At 37.7% G+C, this 11,698-nt stretch overlaps 1 long non-coding RNA gene across 3 annotated transcripts; it reads left to right on the top strand.

The window, feature by feature from the left end:
* The first annotated feature begins 3,415 nt into the window (after positions 1 to 3,415).
* LOC110467978 (uncharacterized) lies at positions 3,416 to 11,356 on the top strand. Of its 3 annotated transcripts, none has more exons than XR_004148128.2 (3): positions 3,416 to 3,467; positions 6,089 to 6,162; positions 11,202 to 11,356. It is a non-coding gene; the product is annotated as an uncharacterized LOC110467978 (long non-coding RNA). The 3 variants fall into 3 exon arrangements; XR_013339620.1 differs by lacking the exon at positions 3,416 to 3,467 and adding an exon at positions 5,105 to 5,159; XR_002464960.3 differs by lacking the exon at positions 3,416 to 3,467 and having other exon boundaries at positions 6,079 to 6,162.
* The last annotated feature ends 342 nt before the right edge of the window (positions 11,357 to 11,698 follow it).

Here is an 11,698-nt window from a genome sequence, read left to right as displayed (position 1 = left end):
CCGAGAGAAAACCAATTGGTACCCACAACTAAAATTAGTTGGGAAGATCTATTTTCATTACCATATTACTTATTGCAGCTGCTAGTTTCAGCTTCTGGTTTTGACCACAGTTCAAAAACAAAGAATTGCATCTGCAGGTGAACAGAAATCAGCAAGCTGGACTTTGTTTCCCAAAACAGCTCCATGTTCCATCATATCAAATTTCAAACCTACAAAGATTTAACCAGAGGAACATTGTAACTGGGGGGGAAAGAATGGAATAATTCCTGGCATCCCTAGGATAAGCTTGAACAACACAACCTCTGGTGTTTACGGAGCTGCCACTGAGGATTACTGAGAAGTGTCGCACAGCCACGCATGGGAAGTGGTGGTTGACAGCCAACATCTCAAAGCCCTGCTTTACTGATGGGTTTGGCTTAACCCTAGACCTGACAGCTCTCTCCTCTGTTAAGAACTAGCATTTAGCACTGCTGTGGAAAAGAGCTTTTTGGGGGTGTTTGATGTCATGAGTGTTAGTTTTCAGTGCTTGGAGCTGGCAGCTTTTCCAGCTCCAAAGTGTGGATCACTTTGCATTACTGTATACATTTGTAACTTTGAGACATTGACCTTACAGGATGAAACTGCCCTTCCCCTTTCTTTGCATGTGGTTTGCACGTGGACTATTAAAAGTGAACTGTGGGGCAGATGAAGAAGGAGATGTGTTTGCTTGTTCTCTTCAGTATGCCAAGATTTTTCCTTATTGGCCTGGAGAATTTTAGCAGTTGTGACTGTGAAATTTAGCAGAATTTTAGCAGTTTAGACTGCTGTGGCCCCAGTAATGTACAGTCATAGCTTCTGGCATTACCAAAAAATTTGGGAAACTGAAGTAGGCGAATGTCTGTGTATCAAAACTGCAGGAGTACTCTATGTATCAAAACTATAACAGTAATTTCATTAACAGTTTTTTGGGTAATCACTTTTTGAAACACCCTCTGATGAGTAATTTAATTGTAGAGACCAGCAAAGAGGATATGTAACTTCAAGACTGACTGAGCCAACTGAAATTTGAATTGTCTTCTCTCTTTCCAATGACTCTTCAAGATACCTTACCCATGAAATTTTTATTAAGATTATTAAAATTACATTACCAATGCCATTTTATAAATTGGATACTACTTGTGTTGGTATCAGCTTCATTCATCTTCCTATTTGTAGAATTTATGAGTGAGAAGAAGGTGGTTTTTCAAGATGTCCAGAAACTTTGCTGCTTGGCCAAGCTATTCCTCTCTTTTACAGCAGCCACTAGGCTCAATCAGATCATGGATGCTTCTTCCAGAGATTCATCAGCAGAAAGAATAGGTCCTTTGGCTATTCTTTCTATTGAACAAATGGAAAAGAATTTGCTATTTTTAGAGCTATTCAAGACATTTGTGATGGAAAATCAAATGAATGAATGTAGCCTTACTTTCCTGTTAAAGTTTCTTGCAGACAAGCTTAGATTTTTCCTTTTAGAGTTTTCAAATATTCAAGTAGCTATTTTTATACAAGTTTTATTCTCCAGATTGTTTACCATAGCTTGTTTTGTTTATGAGCTTCTAGGATTTTAAATTAATGCTCATTTGGCTAAGAGGATTCTAAAGCCCAATATATGCCATTGTTTCACTCCTAGAATACTTAGGTAAAGCTCTTTTAATTTTTGCTACTGAAAGTGCATTAGAATCTGTGTTATGTAAATTCCATAGATATCCCTGGGTCTAACAGCAAAAATCTCTTTTACAGATGTTTAGAATAAAATGAAAGGATCTTCAGATCCCGGGGCTATGAATTCATAGCTTGAATCCTAAAGCATGTTTGTGAGTTGTTTATGGCTCGGCCCAGGAGGGTACTGTGAAATAATCTCTCTGCCAATAACCAGGTGATGTTACACTGATGTGTTAGGTCTCTACTTTGATTTAGCAATGACTTGTCTGGCCTAGAACTAACTCCATATGGTGCTTCTTATTAACCTGTTGGAAGGAACAGAGCTTGTCCAACCTTCTGTTTGTAGCCTGCCGGCAAAAAGATGAAAGCTCTTGCTCATAAAAGGGTGGATGTAGTGTCAGCTGCTCCTGTGGCTGGGCTGAGTTTAACAAAACACTGGTGTGATGTGACTTTCCCTCCTAGACCTAGTCGTTCTTGTGAGTCTGAAGCTGCAGGCCTGAATGATCCTAGGCAGAAATAGGTTGACTGAAAAAAGATTTTTCCTCTGAAATTTTTCAGCTGGACCAGTCTTGGATTTATTGGAGAGAATCAGCCCATGTCGTAGGTTTAGTTTTTAATTTAGGGCTTCTAATATGGCTTCTTAGCTAATGTCCTTCCAAGTTTTGCGCCACAATATTTTGATTAGGCAGCTTCTAACCTAGTTGGTTTCCCAAAATGCAAACAGAAGGGATGTTGTTATCTTGTGCCCTGTCGTAAAACATTATAAAGTCCTTTAAAATATTATTAAGCCAAGATAGCCTTTTTTTTTTTTTTTTTTTTTTTTTTTTTTTTTTTTTTTTTTTTTTTTTTTTTTTTTTTCCTTACCAGTTCTTGTCTTATATGTACCCAATAAAAAAGCTTATCCCTTACAGGAAATAAATTTATATAGGAGATACTTCTTAAAAAACATTGTTGAACATACAAGTCCACATTGTCATCCTGTCACATTTCTGCACTACAGAATGTGAAGTCCCTTGTTCTGTGGGCAGGGAGTTCCCTGGGATTCTGCACTGTTTCAGGTGTGTGCATTTCCATTCCCTTTAAGCTGTTCTACCTTCGCACCCAATTATTCATCTTGTCTTTAGAAACCCTAGTCCAATTCGTAATACCAAGTCTTGGGGTTTGTTTTTTTGTTTCAGGTTTTTTTGTTTGTTTTTGTTTTCAAAATTTAATACCTTTAAAAAAATTCTAGCTCAGCCTAAGTTTTGTCAAGTATCACTTTATCTTTGAGTATGATCTTTATCCTGAACTGTAAGATGCAAGTATCTTTTCTAATTGAGTCTTTTCCTTATCCTTGACTTTGAGATATTAATTTCTCTGACTTCAAATTAATGTTTTCATGGATATTATGGTATTTTATTTGACATAGCAGTGCAAAATGTGTAGTTAAGGTAGTGAAATCTGCTATTTAGAATGAAAAACCTTGAAAAAACAATGCCCTTGGTAAGACAGAAGGAAGTGGCATGCTAAATCTACTAGCATTCTGCTGCTGTGCTATTTTCAGTGTTAACACCAGAACTCAAAGTCTGATGCATTTAGCAAATAGCTAATTTGCCCTTAAAGTTTGTCATTTTAAAAATAGCACTCCCAGCCTCTTGTAAGCAAGCAATTGCAAATACATAGTACAAATAAATTCCCTGCAGATCCTTTTTCATCCCAGTCATTAACCAAAGAGAAACCAGGTTAAACATCTTCATCATTAAGAAAGTCAAACCAGGGTAAACAGACAGGAGCTGGGCTCTGCACTGGTGAGTACCCTGCACTCTGTTTTGAGCAGTGGTGTGACAATAATAGAGGCCAAATTAGAAGCTGTGCTAGGTACTTTCCATGTTTAATTACTCCTGGTACTTAACTGACATCATATTGAAAAGCTTTGTTTTCTTTAATTTTCCTAAAACTGTATGGAAAAACATCCCTTTCTCAAATTAACTGTTCTGGGGAATACCTCATTGTTGCCTCCTTCATTATTATGAAATTTATCTTTTAAAAGGCTTATTAAAACATTGTCTTTAGTTAATATAATTCTTTGATTTTTCTTCAATTTTTCTTCATGTTACTTTTAGAACACCTTCTTTGGTTTTTCCTTGAGTTGCCAAATTTTATTTGAATTGCTGTACCATAGTTATGGTCTTGTCAATACTGTGCAGAATGGAACAGCTACTTTTCATGACCTTCACGAAATACTTCTCTACCTTCATTAGAGAATTTTCCTCTGTACTCGTGCTCTAAACTCATTTTATTTGTGGTTTATTGTAGCCTCAGCTACATTTCTGCAGTGGTTCTGCTGTGTAAACAGTCTCATTTTTATATTTACTACTTTAATTCTTCTTTCTCAGGTGTACCATTTTTTTGTTAAATTTCATAGCATTTCTTTGATAAGGGGCTGTAACCATGTGCTTGAGAATCTTTTTTCAGCATCCAAAAAGTGCTTTTGCTTTCAACTGTATCACTACAGAAAATTCAGAATATAATTCAAAACATATGACAGATCTCCTGTTTCATCTCCCACCATTCCAGGCTAAAAGTAACTATTAGTAACTATGCTATGAACATGTTGTTCTCTTATTATTGTCACTTGGTTGTGCAGGCAGTTACTATTATCTTCACCTAAACCACACATTCCTAATTTTCCTAGGTAAATACCAAATTCCAGAAGTTTTAGTAAAGACAAGATGCATAAGTTAAACAACTTCCCCCTAGCCTGATGGCCCTGTGTACTGGGTTTGTGTGGCAAGTTGTTGGTGGCTGGGAGGGGCCACAGGGGTGGCTTCCGTGAGAAGCAGCCTCGTGTCCAGCAGAGCCAATGTCACCCAGCTCCAAGATTCACCCACCCCTGCCAAGGCTGAGCCCATCAGCAGTGGTGGCAACACCTCTGGGATAACAGAGTTGAGGGAAAAGAAGTTATTGTGCAGAAGAAATTAGGGCCAGAGAAGAGAGGAGGGAGAACATATGAGCGGAGCAAGAGACCCCGAGGTCAGTGCAGAAGGAGGGGCAGGAGATGTTCCTGGTGCCAGAGCAGAGATTCCCCTGCAGCCCCTGGTGCAGCCCATGGTGAGGCAGCTGTGTCCCTGCAGCCCAGGGAGGTCCATGGGGAAGCAGAGATCCACCTGCAGCTCATGGTGGACCCACATGAGAACAGGAAGATGTCTGAAAGAGGCTGTGACCTCATGGGAAGTCTGTACTGGAGAAGACTCCTGGCTGGAGCAGCTTTAGTGGGCTCCTGGTCAAGCCAAAGTCAACTCACCTCACCCTGTCAGAGAAGTAAATTTCATTATTGTGGCGTCATGTGCTTTAGAAAATCCATTTCTGTATTTATTCTCATGTTAATATAGTGTCCTAGCTATAAAAGAATTGTTTCAAATTTTTTCCTCTTTTAAATCTTCAATTTTGATCTTCAATTTCCTAGTGACTGCCGTATTTTTATTTATTTTTCTGTAAAGGTAAGTACTGTTTTTCCTCTGGAATGTATCTTACCTTCCTTGAGCAGGAAACCATTAATGATTTGAAAGTCGTTTGGCATGTTCCTGACATTTATTCAGATACTTGACATTTATCTGTATGTCTTTTAACTGCATTATTTTTAGTAATTTCAGTTATGCAGTCTGGGCAATACAAACACTGACCTTACTGGTCTATTTCTCCTTAAAACCTATGTCTCCATTGATTTCTTGGCATGAAGCTGTGTCAAGGGAGGTTTAGGCTGGACATTAGGAAAAGGTTTTTCACCCAGAGTGGCTGGGCACTGGAACAGCTCCTCAGGGAAGTGCTCACAGCACCAGCTTGACAGAGCTCAAGAGGCTCTTGGACAATGTTCTCAGGAGCTCGGTGTGACTCGTGCAGAGCCAGGAGCTGGACTGCAATGATCTTTGTTGGTCCCTCCAAACTCAGGATGTTCTATGATACTATGATTCTTTCCTGATAAGCACAGTCATAAAAACCTTGTTTAGATTTTCTGCTGAGGCTATATCTGTTCTGAACACTTTTTTTACACCTTGATCATCTAGTAGCCCTAGAGACACTCCTGTCAGGCTTTCTACTTATATGAAGGAGTAGTTTCTATTTGTTTTTAAGCCTTTAGCAACATTTTCCTCAAATTTTTTTCTTACCTTAATTTTTCTTTGAGTTCTTTTCTCCTTTATTTGAACATGACTCAAAAGATTATCTTATCTCTAGCAGCTTCTCTAGCTTCATGCTTCATCCCTGCAGACAATCTAGTCTTAGTTTGTGCTTCAGGAATGGCTGGTTATATTTTTAGCTGTTAGGATGATATATATTTAAACCATTTCTGTCATAGCTCCAAATTTTGCATCTTTTGAATTTCATGTGTTATCTGAAAAAAACCTTTTTTTTTTTCTAATTTTATTTTAAGTGATGTCTCTTTTGAGATAAACCACTTCATTAAGGCTTTGGGGAAGAGGACATTGCATTTTTCTAACCTGATGAGTAAGTGAATGCATGTATGAAAACCAAGTATGCTGCCTAATATAGCTGTGGATTGGTTTTGTTTGAGTCTTATTTGTTTTCATTTTATTTAAATTCTAGGATTTCACAGTTGTGGGTTTGGGGTTTTGTTGTTGTTGTTGGAGGTTTTTTCTTTTGTTTTGTTTTTTGGGTTTTTTTTGTGTTTGTTTTTGGGTTTTTTTTTCTTGCTCTTTTTGTTCAAGTCGGGTCAAAATATTTTCCTGTTTGAGTTTTGACATCCTCTATTCTGTTCTGTATTTGAAGGAACACAGGCCTTATGACGTAGTTTGTCATTTTTGCACTATGATTTCACCTTTTGTCTGCTGTCTGCTAAGGGGGTGCTGCCAGGGAGTTCTTCAGTGTTCTCTGTAGTAACTTGCATGTTGCCTCCAGAAGTTGTAACTTGCTGTTCTCTGAATTATGACATGGCACTGCACCGTAGCTGTTGTCCCTGGACTTGCTGTTAAGGTGCTGCCTAGAACAGCACATTGTTTCTTCCTGGTCACCAGAAGGATTTCTACATCAAAACCCTTGTCACGGATGGTCTTGGTGACTGAATCCTTCACCTGTAATAACTCACCTTTCCTTGCCATGTGAAGGGCCAGTGAATTGCAGGGCTGTGTGTGACCATTGTGTGGAGTAGCCATCACCATAAATGGGCTTGGGGACATCATGGTCTTCTGGGACTTCTTTTTTGCATCATGAGTATTGTGAGCCTGCAATGAAATCACTCCATGACATCTCCAGACAGCATTTCTCCTTTTGCTCATAAACTCTACAAATAGGAAGCTGCATAGATAAATGTAATCTTAATAAAAATGGTATTGATAACATATCCTTTAGAGTCACTTGAGAGAGAAACAAAATCTTGGATGGTTCAGTAAATCCTAGAGCTGCACATCACTGTAGAGGGACTTTAGGGTGCCAGTAGTCCTCAGACAGGCAAGGTGAACATGAGGAACATCATGATGTGAATGTGAATTAAGTGCTCAGCCTGTTCAGGAGCTGAACAATTCCCACCAGCTACAGTATTTGGACTCTAAATACCTTTGAAAATCAGATCCATCAGATTTGCAATGTGCTGTACATAGATGAATGAGCTGTTATTTTGGGAAAGGTTGGTGCATGAGTTACACAAGTGGGAGACTTGATGTACAAATGATTTTTGGCATAAGAGAACTAGAACTATGTTAGGCAATCCAAGAGGTCCTGATTCCCACATCAATTTCTGAACTTTTATTTTCTTCTCTTGTTTTTTTCTAAACACAGTGACCTGTAATAGATTTTATTTGTTTCAGTGCCCTCTGGTGTCTGTATTTGCTTTTGTTTAGTTCTGATTTCTTCTCCCTTTTTCTGGCATACTTATGCACTGAGATATCTTTCAGCTCAGACCCTTTGTCCCCTGCACTGTTCTCTCTGACAGGTCCCATTTAACAATACTAGTCTGTCCTTCTCTCAGAAGTGTTTGCAATGTCCTTGGTTTGTGTTATTTATTTATCTCTGTCTTCTTTTCATTTCTTCCTTATTTTTTTTTATAAACTCTAAAAATCTGAGGTTTACTATTCCTTGGACCACGCACCTGCAGTGGTTTCCATGGCAACATGATTCTGCAGGCCCCAGCTGTTTCATTCCTCATTCTTATTAGCAGTTTGCTGGATGCTGGTAAAAAATGCTGTGTGTTTGGAGAGGCAACCTTGCAGCTGAGAGCATGAGCATTTAATTACTTTCAAACTGCTTGTCTAGTTGTAAGTCCAGTCACTTTACCTGGGCTGAGAACACAAGTCAACTCTGACTATTTCACAATCTCATTAGTTGTGCTTCCTTGTAATCTTTGCATATCTACCTTATGCTTAAATTGATAACTCATACTCAATCCAATTATTTCTTATGATCTAAGCCTATTCAGATTGCTCTCATTTTTCCTACGTCTTTCAGGAAACCTGAAAAATAACTGCATTCCTTTAAATGAAATGTTTAAAAAGCTTACTGTATACAAGCAGAAGCTGGGCTGTCAAACCTCCTAAGTGCTGTCACAAAAATACCTCCATCATGTCCCTGAAAGAAAAGTCCTTATTACTTTGTGATGGGGTCTTGAGCAGAGATTATATTGAAAGACTATAATGATCTTTCCATCTGCAAATCTGCCTTAGTTTTATGCCCCTCATCACAGTGGAACTTGAATGTCTAATGAAGAGAAATGATCGGTGAGGATTCAAGGAGAAAATCAATCTTATTTTACTTAGGTCTTAGCTTCAACTAATAAAAGTGTAGTGAATTAATGCCTGTTGTATTATTGCCAGTAGAAGTGGTGCTATCATAAGGAGACTGGCTTCATATTTGTTTTATTATTCCCACAAAATAAAAAGCAAAATAAATACTATGAAAAAATATAAACAACCTCTTCTGTTTTTTCGTAACTGAACCTCATAAAATTATATCTATAAAATAATGGGTTAAACAAAGACACAGATACACAACTTGAAGTACCAGTAACATGGAAGATAGGGTTTAGCTAAAAGATGAATACTTTTGACAGTCAAACAAAAAGGAAAAAGTTCCTCACACATTAAACCACTGGTGTCAGAATTTGAAGAATCAATTTATACGAGAAAGCAACAAAGAGGAACTGTCTGAGAAAATAGGAATTTTAAGATGGCCTAGTAGATGTTTTTTTGAACATCTGAGATGCTGGATAAAACCAACTAGATGAGCTACATTTGTGTCTGGTTCATGAAATACAAATTTATTGAAATAAAAACATCATTGAAAGGTGTTATTTTGATACCTCTTTCAAAAGAGCTTTCAACATAGTTTAAAGATGAACATAATCTTTATTTCTAAACTACTTCACTGAAAGAATTATTTTGGCTGCTTTTATAGCAACATTAAATTGTAAGAATTATTCAAGTGTGATATCATCAATAATATAAACAATGTTATTGCATTTTGTTAGGGCTTTTTTTTCCTTTAGAATTTCTCTTATGCTTAGTTCCACATAATTACTTAAAATAGACCAGAAATTCAATGTCCTGATTTTAGGTATATTTATTAATTTGTAAATTTTTAATTTTTTTCTTCTAAATTGCTAAATAGACCAATTTATTTTGTGTTTCACATGAAGAAATTATATTCTATGTACTTTAAAAAATAAAAACTGGAGAGAATCTTAAGGATCAATTACTCACATTACTAATGTGAAGGGAAGAATTAGTAAAATTGTTGGTATTACCCAGTTTGCTTTTCTCTTAATGTTGGAATAAAGATATGATTTGAATTAAGGATTGTTCCCATCTCTTTTTTAGTTTTCATGAAGCAAATAGGAAAAAAGGCATTGCTGTCTTCTAATTGCAACCTGGGATATACAGGTGGAGCTGGAATCTCCTCTCATGTGGCCTGGTGATCTGCAAAAAGATTCATCACTTCAAGCACAGAATAACTGAGGGGTCTTATGAGTTTGGGGGTGCATTTCCCACCCCACAGATTGTTCTGTAGTCATGCCTCTTCAAGTGAATTCTTGTGTATGTCTTTGTTCTGAATAAGTGTTAATGAAGATATCCTATGGATCTTTTAGTGGAGGGGAAGTAAAAAAACCCCTGAAAACTGTCTACAGAATATGGACAATACAGGAGTTTTATGGTTATTGGGTATGCAGCAGATATTTAATTGATTGAAAGTATTTATTCTGTGTTTTGTATATGTACATATGTACACATTTACTATAGAATTGGTGATCAATAAGCACCAGTCACAGTTTCTGTGGAGTGCTGAGAGAACTGCACTGCCCTCCTTAAGCCTGCAGTGCCCGTGGAGGGGAGGTTCCTCTGCACAGCTCAGTGTCTTGGTTGGTTTAGTGTTTGTCCTGAACATATGGGTCAAGTTGACAGGATCATTGAACAGTTTGGGTTGGAAGGAACATTAGGAGGTCACCTAGACCAAGCCTTCTGCAGTAAGCAAGGACATCTTCAACTAGGTCAGGTCACTGAGTTCTGTCCTACGTGACCTTGAACACTTCCAGGGATGAGGCATCCACCATCTCTCTGGACAGCCTGTGCCAATGTCTCACCCCCCCTCATTGTAGAAAACATTCCTTTTATCTGATCTATACCTACCCTCCTTCAATTTAAAACCATTACACCTTGTCCTGTCACTACAGACTCTATGAAAATAAAGTCTGTCTCCATCTTTCTTCTCAGCCCCCTCTATTTACTGATGGGCTGCTGCAGCGGGGGCTGAGGACATGAGCACCAGCCCAGAGCTCAACAATGGGTGTCCAGGCCCCCAGGAAGAGTGATCACAGTCTAGAGCAGGAAAAGACTGAATTTCAAGACTGTATCTTGTGTTTCCCGGGTCTGCATTGCTCTTCTGTGTACTTCAGTTTGAGTGAAAAATGAGAGCTGTGTGCTGTTCTAAATAAATGGAGCTATCTGCTTTTTGAGTCATTATTTAATCACTTAAATTAATTTTGTTTTCAGAAAGCTGCAGTGTGTGATTTGGGCTAAAAATTATCTGTTTTTATTCACTAAAACTTCCTCTGCTTCAACATCTTATTTTTTTTAAGGATTGTCCAGTAGAGTGGAGTCAAGATCTGGACAAGTAATTTATTAATTATTCTAAAATTAATTCTAATTCTTGTTTTATAAAGGTGAAGTTCTTCAGTTTTTAATGTATTGCTCTATTTCAGCCCCAGTACACTCAGAATAGTATAGCTGGAATGTATTAAAAAATATTAGTTAATGATTTGGAACATTTTTCAGGCCAAAATGAACTTGCTAATTGTGGAAAATAATGATTTATGTATATATTCCTATGTGGAGTACAATGTTTTATCTATCTGTGCAAGTCTGTACACTAGGATAAATACAGGATTCGAAAGTGAAATACTTGCAAGGAAAATAAATAGTACCTGTAGTGAATATCCCTTTTCACAGCCACAAAATGCATAAACATTAGATTAGATTATGGATCTAGGGAGGGTGGAAATGCCATTTAATTTTTTTTCTTTTTTTTCCCTTGTCTGCCAGGTTGGAAAGAGTCACAACAGACAGAGAAAATGAGTGTCGATTAACCATCCACAAACGCTACCTTGACCCAGCTGCCCCCTGGAACTTCAGCGTGGTGTTTGTGGCTGAACTACCTTTTCCAGCTAGTGAATAAAATTTTTGTGTCAAAAACGTCACAGTTCAGCATTTGGCTTCTTACTGCTGAATTTTTCTTATTGAATGAAAAAGGATCAGTCTATGCCACTTGCAGAATTCTGACCATCTGATGGGAATGAGATAAACAGTTTTAAGCTGACAGGGTAGGCTCAGCAATGGTCACACTGCTGCTTTATGTGAACCTACTTCTGCAGATTATTTTTCTTAAAAGTTCATATTATAAAGTATTACCACAAGAAAGATTTGGATTCTGACATGAGATGACAACAGCTGTTGATAGAGATGAGAGCAGCTAAGAATGGCCACTGGCATCTTCTGTGATGATAATATCTGTGATATTATGCAACCGTGTCTTGTGCCTG

Source organism: Lonchura striata, chromosome 3 (genome assembly GCF_046129695.1).
Source record: "Lonchura striata isolate bLonStr1 chromosome 3, bLonStr1.mat, whole genome shotgun sequence".
In the NCBI taxonomy this organism is placed as follows: domain Eukaryota; kingdom Metazoa; phylum Chordata; class Aves; order Passeriformes; family Estrildidae; genus Lonchura; species Lonchura striata.
The sequence above is the reverse complement of the archived record's forward strand: the minus strand, read 5'-3'. Positions and strand labels throughout refer to the sequence as shown.